Below are 10,288 nucleotides of genomic sequence, written 5' to 3'. Positions count from 1 at the left end.
GTATTTAAGCCAAAAAGACTTAGTATAATTTCCCTAGGTATTTAAGCCAAAAAGCTAGAAGAATAAAGGTAAATCTTTATCTTTAAAATCAAATCATTTATCACTTCTTTTCTTATTCATTTCTTTTTCTGAATATATTAGCTGGTGCAGAAATATCAGCATTTTATTAGAACTCTGAAACAACTTCAATGCCTTTTAGAGCACTAAATCCTAACCCCTGTATGGCCCTCTTTTACCAGTTCGTGAAGTGGAACTAGAAAACTTCATTAGCCTCTCAGCTGCGCATACAAAACCTGAGAGTTAGCCAGTCCTCCTAGTGTAGAGGACTCTTTATGAATAACCTGGGAAATATTCAGGGAGAAAATGTGTTCTGTTCCCCAATCACTCCACATATTTTCCCTTGCATCATAAAATCCCTGGATTCCACCACAGGTTGATGCAGTCTAGAAGCTGCTTGAAGGATTCTGGGGAAACCAATGATCAGTTAGTGCTTTCCTGTTTTGTTTTCCTTTTGTCCTTGTTTGGGGTTATGCAAAGCAACAAATTATAACAGAAACTTATTAAACTGCTCTGGAAATTATCCAGATCACCAAGTGTAATAGCTCTGAAGTACCATCATATTGTTAACAATCAGAAATAGTTATGTTACATATTTCTTCTGAAGTAGTAGCAGCAATTTGCATGAATGTTTCATTAGATGGTTAATATATTAATCCATTATGGAATGAATGTCACTGCTCATCCTGTGGTAGTATCCTGTAAAAGAGATTATAAAGTATAGTAATGACATTTAGATGTACTTAACCAGTTATGCTATAGGAACATACTGAAATGCTACTACACTCAATGCTGTTTGTCATTCTAGAATGACTTTTTGCTGTTAAAATACTGTTTTGTGATCAGTGGTAGTGATACTGCTCAAAATCAGCATCTGCAGTTCTGCAAACATGTTAATTTTTGCAGCCATCTGAATACCATTTTTATAGTAGCAAGACTCACTTCCAGCCTTGTTAGTTTGACCTAATCAATGAGCACACTTTTAGCATGTAGCACACAGCTTTTGCTTAGCTATTGCTGAATATACACTTAACATACAACTTTAACTAGAAATGGCCGTTTCTCGCTTCTACAGTTAATTTGCCTACTGAAGGCAAGTTTCCTATTAGCTGAGAGGAACACAGCATTTATATTGTGATGTGTGGTTTTAAGCAAATTCAGTCAGTCTTTAGTTCACCAGAATCATTCAGTATGCATGCTTAGAAAGCCTGAAGGGGGTGGGGGGATAGTCTCATGTGTCTGGAAGCTTACTTTAGATTGGAGTAGTTCAAAGCATTTACATCAAAGCTCTATTTTTTTTGCCATTAGAGACTGTGGAGGTGAGTTTGGCAGACGCAACGTCCTGCATTCAAAGCTATAGGCAAATGTATATATCTCTAGGCTTGTTCTGTTCATGTTTTCATTAATTGCAGAGAATGTATTGCTTTAGGCTTACTTTATGCTATAGATAACAGAATCACTTCTTTAAAGTAAGAATTCTTTAAATCATCCACAGAATTATCTTAGATAGAGACATTGAATAATTTTGTGGTCCTTATTTTGCTATGAAAAAATACTTGTTTATCTTTTACAAGAAGAGCCATGCCTTCACCAGTAGAAGACAGTTTACTTATATGCTCGGTGAAAGTAATTGTGCTAATTCTCCAAATTGTTGTGAAGTGGGTGAAATAATTATAGGAAATGGAAGGAGAAAATTGAATGAGGATCAAGTGATTAAAAAAAGAGATATTTTAGCAGTTCCAGTGACTTTGTGGATAATTACAAAATTTATATTCTTGAACCTGACATACCTGCAGTGACCCATGTTGCCCTCATTAACAGTAGCAGACTGTCAGTGTCTCTGTCGGCTCCTCAGCTACTTGTGAGAAGGGACAACAGAAAGAAGGGCATCTTTCTTGATGGAGTTTGTTATCTGTGGGAGTTGCAGTGACAAATATAAAGGAAGTAAGGAAGTAAGAAGAGCACTGAAAATTAAACTATATGTAAGCTGCTACTAGAACCTTCAGGGTAAAAATTAATCTTCGTTCCTTCAGGATGAAAGGAAAATAATGGAGACATCCTTATTTTCCTATGCTTCTCATACACCATTCCCAGTCACAGCTAGAAAACCTCTTAACCATACCTAACTGTGGTTCTGGTAGAGAGGTGATAGTTAAAGACCAAGCAGTAAGGAAAAAGGGAACTCATCAAGGTCACCTTGAGCAAAAAGACCTTTGTGTTTGGGGTCCTAGATAGTTTTGGTTTCAGCTATGGAGACTCCTGCAGCATGAAACCAACTTTTCAGAAGAAACTCTTCAAAAGCCTTAGCAAAGATGGGGAAGCTCCTTATCCAACATGTAGACAGAGCTGATGTGCAACAGTGCTGGGAGTAGGCAGCCCCTGCAGCTGGAATGGGATCAATATGCAGTCACCTTGAAATGCCTGAAATGCTAATGTGGTAATTAATACTAATGCTCATGCTAAAATTTGCAAGTGAAGTCTGAGGTACCTGGAGTCATCTGTGGTTGCAGAAGGTTTGCTTACTGGGTTTTCACAAAGATTGGTGGGGTATGGGGGTGTGCGGGTGTGGGGTGTAACAAATCAATCAGTTTAACCATCTTCATTAATTATATCCGTATGAAGGGTATACACTCAGAGAGATACCTTCCCTCCAGCTAGAATGGAAAGATCAGAGGAGAGCCAAATTCGTTGGTCTTTCCATAAGCATTAAATTATCACTGGTGTTTCTCAAATTCTAAGGCCCTGTTTGCCCTTACTAAAGGTTGCTCTATTTCACACATACAAGTAAAAAACTCTTGAAGGATGAAAGTTCTGCCTGTGTTTGGGGCAAAAAGGGAAAGCTTTTTATTTTGTGATTAGTAAAAGCTTAGGCTGGAGCTTTTAAGCATGTAGGACCAAACTCTCAGTATCATTGTCAACCGCAGAAGCAACTCAGTAGGATAATGTAAACACATGCTAGGGAAGTAAGAGTTGCATTTAAGAAATTAAGGATGTTAATGTTTTGGGTTAATGATGATTTTTCTGGAAATTCTTGGGAGGTCTAACCATAGTCTGGGATACCTTTGTTTTCTCAGGACCGCAAAGCTTCTGAATTCTCCCTCATGCACACAAAAAAGCCAGTGCTATGCACCATATACTTGTGCTAAGAAGTGAAGTTCTCTGTAGGAACAGCTCACCATTTTCTCTGCATTCCAGTGAAGCCAGTGTTGGAATGCCACTAAGGTCCTGGCATCTGATTTTTTACCAGGTGGTTGGATGGAAAAAAGCTTTTTTGGAGGTTCTGTCTGAAAGACCACAGTACCAACACAGGGATTATGACTGTCAAAGTTGTACATTTGTTTCACCTAGGCATTACTAATGGAGTAATTTGATTGTTTTTTTTAAAAAATACGTGCTCTTTGCTTGGTTGGTTTAATAGTCAAAGATTTGAAAAGCAGAGGTTTTATACAGCAGGGATTAAATTATCTGCCTTCATGGTTTGTGTTCCTTTTTGTGCCCTCCCTTCTCGATATCCTGTTTACCCACTACTGTTTGAATCCCCACCTCCTCAGCCCTGCTTTTGGTGCTGTTCTGCTTCCATCTTTCATCACCTTTTGTTTGTTACAAATAAGATGTGATCATAGTTACACACCTCCTGTTCTCATTTCATGATAACATCAGAATGCTACTTTCCCAGCAATGTGAGACAAACAGCAGTCAGAACTTTTTGCTGGTTTTTGGTTGGTTTTGTTTTGGGGTTTTTTTGCACATCTTTTTGAGTCTTTGGCATTAAGTGAAAAGCAGTCTTCTCCTTTCACATTACTGCTGTTTTGAACAAGCAAGGTTTCAATTTCTTTGAAGATAAGAGAACAAAAAATCTATTATTTGGACACATCTTTGCTATTTTGCTGTATAATGACAATATCGACTCTTTTTATGCCATTGGATCATCTACCTCAAGGCCAGGGCAATACAGATACTTGATTTGTCTCACACCTAACAGTGACATTTATTTTAAAATTACATACATCATGTATTATGGGAGAGGACTCTCTCATAGATAAAGCATATGCATTAAACCATCTCCCTTCATTTCAGACTGTCTAATACGCATGTCCCTGCTCATGCTACCTTTACCTCTCCTTTCAGTAAGTTACTTCAGAGTTGCTTCCTCTAGTTAATTCCTGATCATTGGAAGTTAATACCTTCTTTGCTTGTTGTTTTGTTTGCTCAGCATTACTGGGACTTGCGCCTTGAACATACTCCTTCACAATCCCCTTCAAACTGTTTGCACTGTTACCAGTGCCAGCTCTCTATTTATTGCCTTTTTTCAGCCCTTTTCTCTAACTGTTGCCATGTGCTTGCTGTTGCCATCTGCTTGCTGCACATTTACATGTCACTTAAAAACCTGTCTATGTTCACATGGGTTGCAGACGGAGAGCTCTTTTTGTTGGTTTGTTGATAAGTTAATTTACTACCAAACAAAAGGGAAAAATTACCTGAAGTGATACTTCCTCTCAGTCTCCATTTTGCAGGGTGGGAAATGTAAATTAGTCTTGTGCAGAAATGTAGAATCAAGTCTGCTGTTGGTGATGAACAACTTTTGTATATGTATTTATTAACTGACACAAATAACTATATTTAGGAGGAACAGCTATAAAAGGGTTTCATAGTTCCTTACTTTGCTTCGCATTAGGTTTTCGTGTTATCAGCTGCAGGATCTGAGTTAGAAGTGAATCTGTTGCAGTTCTGGGATAAATATATAATGCTAAGATTATATGGAATGCTATTAATATTTGCATACCCCTCAAATCAATTAAATAAATGAAACCAATAAAACTACAAGCCAAATAAAGCATTATCATCACAACAGATTTTAGTCATGATTATGTACATAGAACTCCAAAACTGCACTGCTTAGACTAATTTCATCCTTTGAATTTACATTAGTAAAACTCAAGCTAGAAATTCATTAATTCTTTTTGCAAAGAGATTTCTATAGTATCTTGCCAAATGTTGTCTATGATCATTCTATGAATGGAAATTAATTCTACTTTGCATTTGGTAGATTTATTTGAATATTAAATATCTTAGAATATGTGATACCTTCAGTACGTCATATTATAATTATTAGATTATTAGATATCTTAAAATATGTGGAGGCTTCAACATTTTTGGTTATTATTGACATCTTGTGATGCTAGATGTGCACGACTTTTATACAAAAAATTTGAACTCTATATGATCACTATGATCACTCTTTTACAATATGTCTATTATAAATGAATATACATCTTCAAGTCCAATATTCTGAGTTTTTTCCTTAATATGACCTTTCCTGAAAAATTTAACTTTTTTTTTTTTAAATGAAAATTCAGATGTTCTTACCTACTTGGGTGCTACACAAGGAACAGTCAGTTTACCCCAAGAATCTGTAATGTGGAAATAATTGACTTCTTCAAAAATATACACAAGAAGTTAATGTTTTTACAACATGTGTACATTGACTATGAAGAAAAATGGAGAATTTTTGTTGTTGTTGTTCTAACCATCTGTCAGCATCTTTTACTTTTTTTTTCCTTTGACCTACTAAGTTGTCTGTAGGCGCTAATGAAACTGAGCTACCCTGGGACACTGAGAGAACTGAAATGAAAGATGGACATGAAGTAGTCAAAGGTTCTTGTTTAATGAACCTTTATTAACCTCCTTCGCATTCCTTCTCATTATGTTGATTTCAGTCTTAGAAAAGATTTTAAAAATATATTCAGCAAAACTGCCTGCTGTGGAAAAAATTGGTTTATGAGGAATGTGGTGGTATGCCAGTTCTTTCAGCATGGAAAGAGAAAAACTAAGAATGCTTACCAATTAAGGCAATGTAATTCAGCAAGACAGAGCCAACTGCAAAATAGCTCTGCTAAGACTGAAATGATATAACTGCAGCTTAACAGTTCAATCCTAGTAAGGATTTGTGAGAATCAGTTCCTATAAGACAACCTTACAATAAAATTAATTTGTGGCTGAAGACCTTCACCAAGTAACACCTGGGAGGAAAAGAACTGCCTCACTGTTTATGGTGTGACTGGATAGCATAAACCAGTAGAGAATAAATAAACTATTATTAAAGTCACTATTGAGCAAGGATATAATGAAGTCTTGCAAAAATACACTTTAATTGGTAGCATCTTAAAGTCAAAATAGTTATGTTGATTTATAGTAGCTGAGAATGTAGCCTTTTATCTTCAAAGAACTCCAACTCAGGGAGCTCTGAATCATATAGGACTGAAGTCATATTATTTCCCCCAAGACAGTTTCCCAGTATGGGGATGTTGCTACAGGGTGAATTTATTGATTGCATCTTTGACGCTACTGACCAAAAGGAAACTGCACTGTATTTTCTGACTGCAAGCTCAGCTTTAAGGATTTAACTTCAGTGTTCCTGCCTTGTGGAAAGAAAAAGAAGCTTGTTAATTTGCTCTTGACCTCAAGGGATAACTGTCATAAAGACATTGTCCCCCTTAAATAGCTTAATATTTCTTTTGCCTTTCTTATTTCTAACAAGAGTACAAACTCTTTCCTGACCAGCAGGAAGGATGTGGCTTTTTCTACCTTTAGCAGTCAGTCTAGCTATAGTTTTAGATGTTTAGCCCAGGTATACTTGCATTCCTCTTTGGCTATACAGAAACAACCCAGTTCATGCAAATCTCTGATATAAAATACAATTCTATCTTAATGACATTACTGTAAGTGAAAGTGAATACTGAGCATTATTAAAAGAAGGACTTGTTCTACACAAATTGTGTCATGCTGTACTAGCTGTAAGGAGGTTATTAAAACTGTCGGCATCTCAGACATTGGACTCCCACATGGAGCACCAGGACTGACAGAGCTGTAACTACCTGTGACATTATGCAAAAGTTAAATCAAGACTCAGATCAAAATTTTGCAACTAGCCACGCATCTATTAAAGATCTGAACAAACAATGCTGCCCTCATTTTTACTTTTTTGTTTCAAACACGATTATGCTACATAAAAAGCTAGTCAATCCAACGTCGTTACACATGCTACGTCCTCTCTGTATTGATTTTCTAGCTGTTGCTTGTTCAGAGAAAGCATCTTAAGATAGTACATTTACTTCATACACCCAAAACTTTGTCAGCACATCTACTTCTTTCTCCCCCTGAAGGTATGGAACTGGATAGTAGCATATGTGGGAGGACACCAGCCATACCGTATCCATAGTAGTAGTGCTGGTGAAGGGAAGTTGGAAGGGGAGGCAGCAAGCAGAAGAGAGAGAAAAGAAGTCCAGAAAGAAATTATTTATCTTGCAATACCACTGACTTGTCCTAGCAGCAGGCTTTAATTACCTTACTAGACTAACTAAATTTGGGGTGTTTTTTTTGTTTTGTTTTAAATATCCAATAAAGTCAGAAAGTACAGAATGAGTATTTTTCTTTTGAATTTCCCTGTCTTCACTTAATTTCTACCAAAGAAACACCTAGAAGGTTGAGGTTATATTTATCTATTCATTATAGGAAGTTAGGTAAGAAATAAATCTGTAGCCAGAAGAATTTATTACCTAAACAGATAATGAAGGAATTGTCATTATCTATATTCCACTGGAACAAAAATCAGGACACAGCAAAATTCAGTGATTTGCCAAAGGTTATACAGCAAATTACGTCACTTTGAATTCAGGCCCAATTATTCTGTCTTCTAGGCCTGAGAAAGAGGTTAGCCTGCCCTGCTGGCAGGGCAGGTGTCCAGCAGCATCTGTATTTAGGCCTCTGCAGTAAGACTACCTCTGGACTCTGTCAGGACTTAAGCTGCTTTGACTGTACCCAGTTCTGTCGGCGTACCCTAAAAGATAGCGCAATGCACAGCCACTTGGCCATTCCTTTCCCCTCACACTCTAAACAGCATCAAGGCAAATGTCTTATGCAGAGCCGACAGAGATAAATTGCACAAAAGTGATGAAGCATGGAGAATTATTTAGTAATAGTGGAAACTTCTAGTCAATACTGATCTTTACTCAAGTGGCAATATTTCTAGGTGATGAATAATTGCAGACATACACACAGCTCATATATACCTTTCTGAATCTTTGACTATTTAACTAATATTTATCGTTCCTCTACTGTATTTGTCTATTAAAAGCTACTAAATGAAAGCAGTCTAACATTTTTTTCCAAAGCTTTACTTATTTTATTTGCAATTTCAAGACATTTTTTATCTAAAGCAAATGTTAATGTATGACCTTCTGCAATGGCAGCTTTACATCCTGAAGTGACAAACAGATTTTAAAACACACCTGGTATCTTTCATCTCTCAGTCATAAATGTGCTTCAGAACAGTGAGAATATATTACGACCAGCTTCAGTGACACCCCTGGAAGAGTAAAGTATAACTCAGAGTTGACTAAGGGCAGCAGAACAGAACTGCCATTGAACCATTTTCTAATTACACAAAAGTTTACTGACAGTTTTGGCTACAAGTCCAAGTAAATCACATTACATACTTGTACCAGCTGCAAGTGTTTAATACTGCAATTTTTATCTCATGACCTAAAAACATTCCCAAAAATACTCTTGAACTAGTGGAGAACTGCTGCACTAATGTCTGACTGTTAAATTAACAGGGAGCACACCACGTTTACAATCCGTGTTTTCATTTGAATGGGAATTTATTCTATAAATAGCTAGCTATGTTTCTTGCATTCTGTAACTGGAAATGATACAGAAAAGTAGTGTTTATTGTCTTGCTATATGAATGTACTGGTGGGTTGTGCATGACTGGAAAACTCAGAGCTTGTGCTGAGGCTGTAGGAAGGGTGACACCCTGCAGTATTTTCCTGGTCCTGCCCTCCCGAGAGGAGACTGGGAACGTTTTCACACCTCTCTGCAGTTCCCCTCTGCTCTGCAGGTCCAGGCTACCTTCTGTAATCCAAGGCTGCAGAGGCATAAGGAAGGACCAAATGATATCTTTAGACTCCAGACATAAGGAGCAGTCAAAAAAAAATCCATCAATTTAGACATAAATGGGATGTAATTGATAATATGGTTGAAATAATAGTGAATTGATCTATGATAGTTCTTTCTTTTTTTCTCCTCTCCACAGTAGGTGTATATCCTGGAACAAGAATTCCTATATAATTAAAATATAAGAAAAAAATGTTTCTTTTCCTTCACTTTCAGATGACAACTAACGACTTTCTTTTTGACGAGTTTCCTATAAATGATAAAGGTATCTGTCACTGTTCTGCTATTTTGAGGCTTTGGTTCAGTGGCCAATAATCTATACTAATTTTACTAGTGATTTTTAAAATAGGATTTATTCATTTATTAATTGGATTATGCATGGACATAAGAAGTATGCTTAGATGTTGGGTTTGCATATGCAAAAATGATCTTTGGATCTTACGAGAAATGCCAAACAAGCCTTTAGCCTTGTACTATTACACTTGTATAACGTCAATGCATTAATAATGCAGACAAAATTCAATTTAAAAGGTACCATATGTATGGCAGATTCTTGAGATCTCCATTTCATACTATAAATGCTTTTTATGTAAGTACTCTATATTCACTGAAGGCAGAGGAACTCCTCTTATAAGTAATGTGATACTATTACCCTTTTCAATCTTAACAGGAGCCCTCTTTTAGGAAAAAAAAAAAAAAAAAAAAAAAAAAAACCCAAAACAACCAAGAACCTCTTTATAAAAGCAGTTAGAAGCATTCCTGCATTAGCAATACAGTATTGTTTGAATTGTATATTGCTTCTCATATTTTCTGGAGAAGTATGACAGTGTATCCAGAGCTTGAGATCAAGTTCTATATAGAACAAAAATATAAGCAGCTTATGTTGGAAGTCAGCAGTTTTTGATTTAACCATTAACAGCTTCTTTGTTTCAGATATTATCCCAACAAAAGATAATAAATAATGTTGAAAAACTGAAGAAAGTAATTGATTTAACTCCTTAAAGAAGGGCAAGTTCTGCAGTTGTCTTGATCCAGTATAGAAATATATTTGAATTATATTTTTTTTCCAGAGCATTTGGTATTCATCTTAAAGATGACAATTTTCAGCAATGTTCTTACATTGTGGTCCAACCCTGCCCATGTTAAATTCCATATAAAGTCATCACCATTTTCAATCAAATGTTTGTTGTAATTCCAAATTTGACAAATTGTACTTAACATCCCACCATTTCCCTATCAGGTTATTTGGGAACCAACGAGAATAACTTCCTGGTTT

General features: G+C 36.3%; 1 long non-coding RNA gene across 1 annotated transcript in view; it reads left to right on the top strand.

Annotated features, from left to right (window-relative positions):
* LOC308059775 overlaps positions 1-10,288 on the top strand; it is a 62,423-nt gene that overhangs the window by 34,655 nt on the left and 17,480 nt on the right. The window contains exon 2 of the long non-coding RNA XR_013926398.1: positions 38-10,288. This exon is cut by the window's right edge and continues 17,480 nt beyond it. This is a non-coding gene — a long non-coding RNA (uncharacterized lncRNA). The remainder of the gene's footprint in view (positions 1-37) is intronic.

This window comes from Falco punctatus (assembly GCF_963210335.1).
Source record: "Falco punctatus genome assembly, chromosome: 2".
Classification (NCBI taxonomy): domain Eukaryota; kingdom Metazoa; phylum Chordata; class Aves; order Falconiformes; family Falconidae; genus Falco; species Falco punctatus.
The sequence above is the reverse complement of the archived record's forward strand: the minus strand, read 5'-3'. Positions and strand labels throughout refer to the sequence as shown.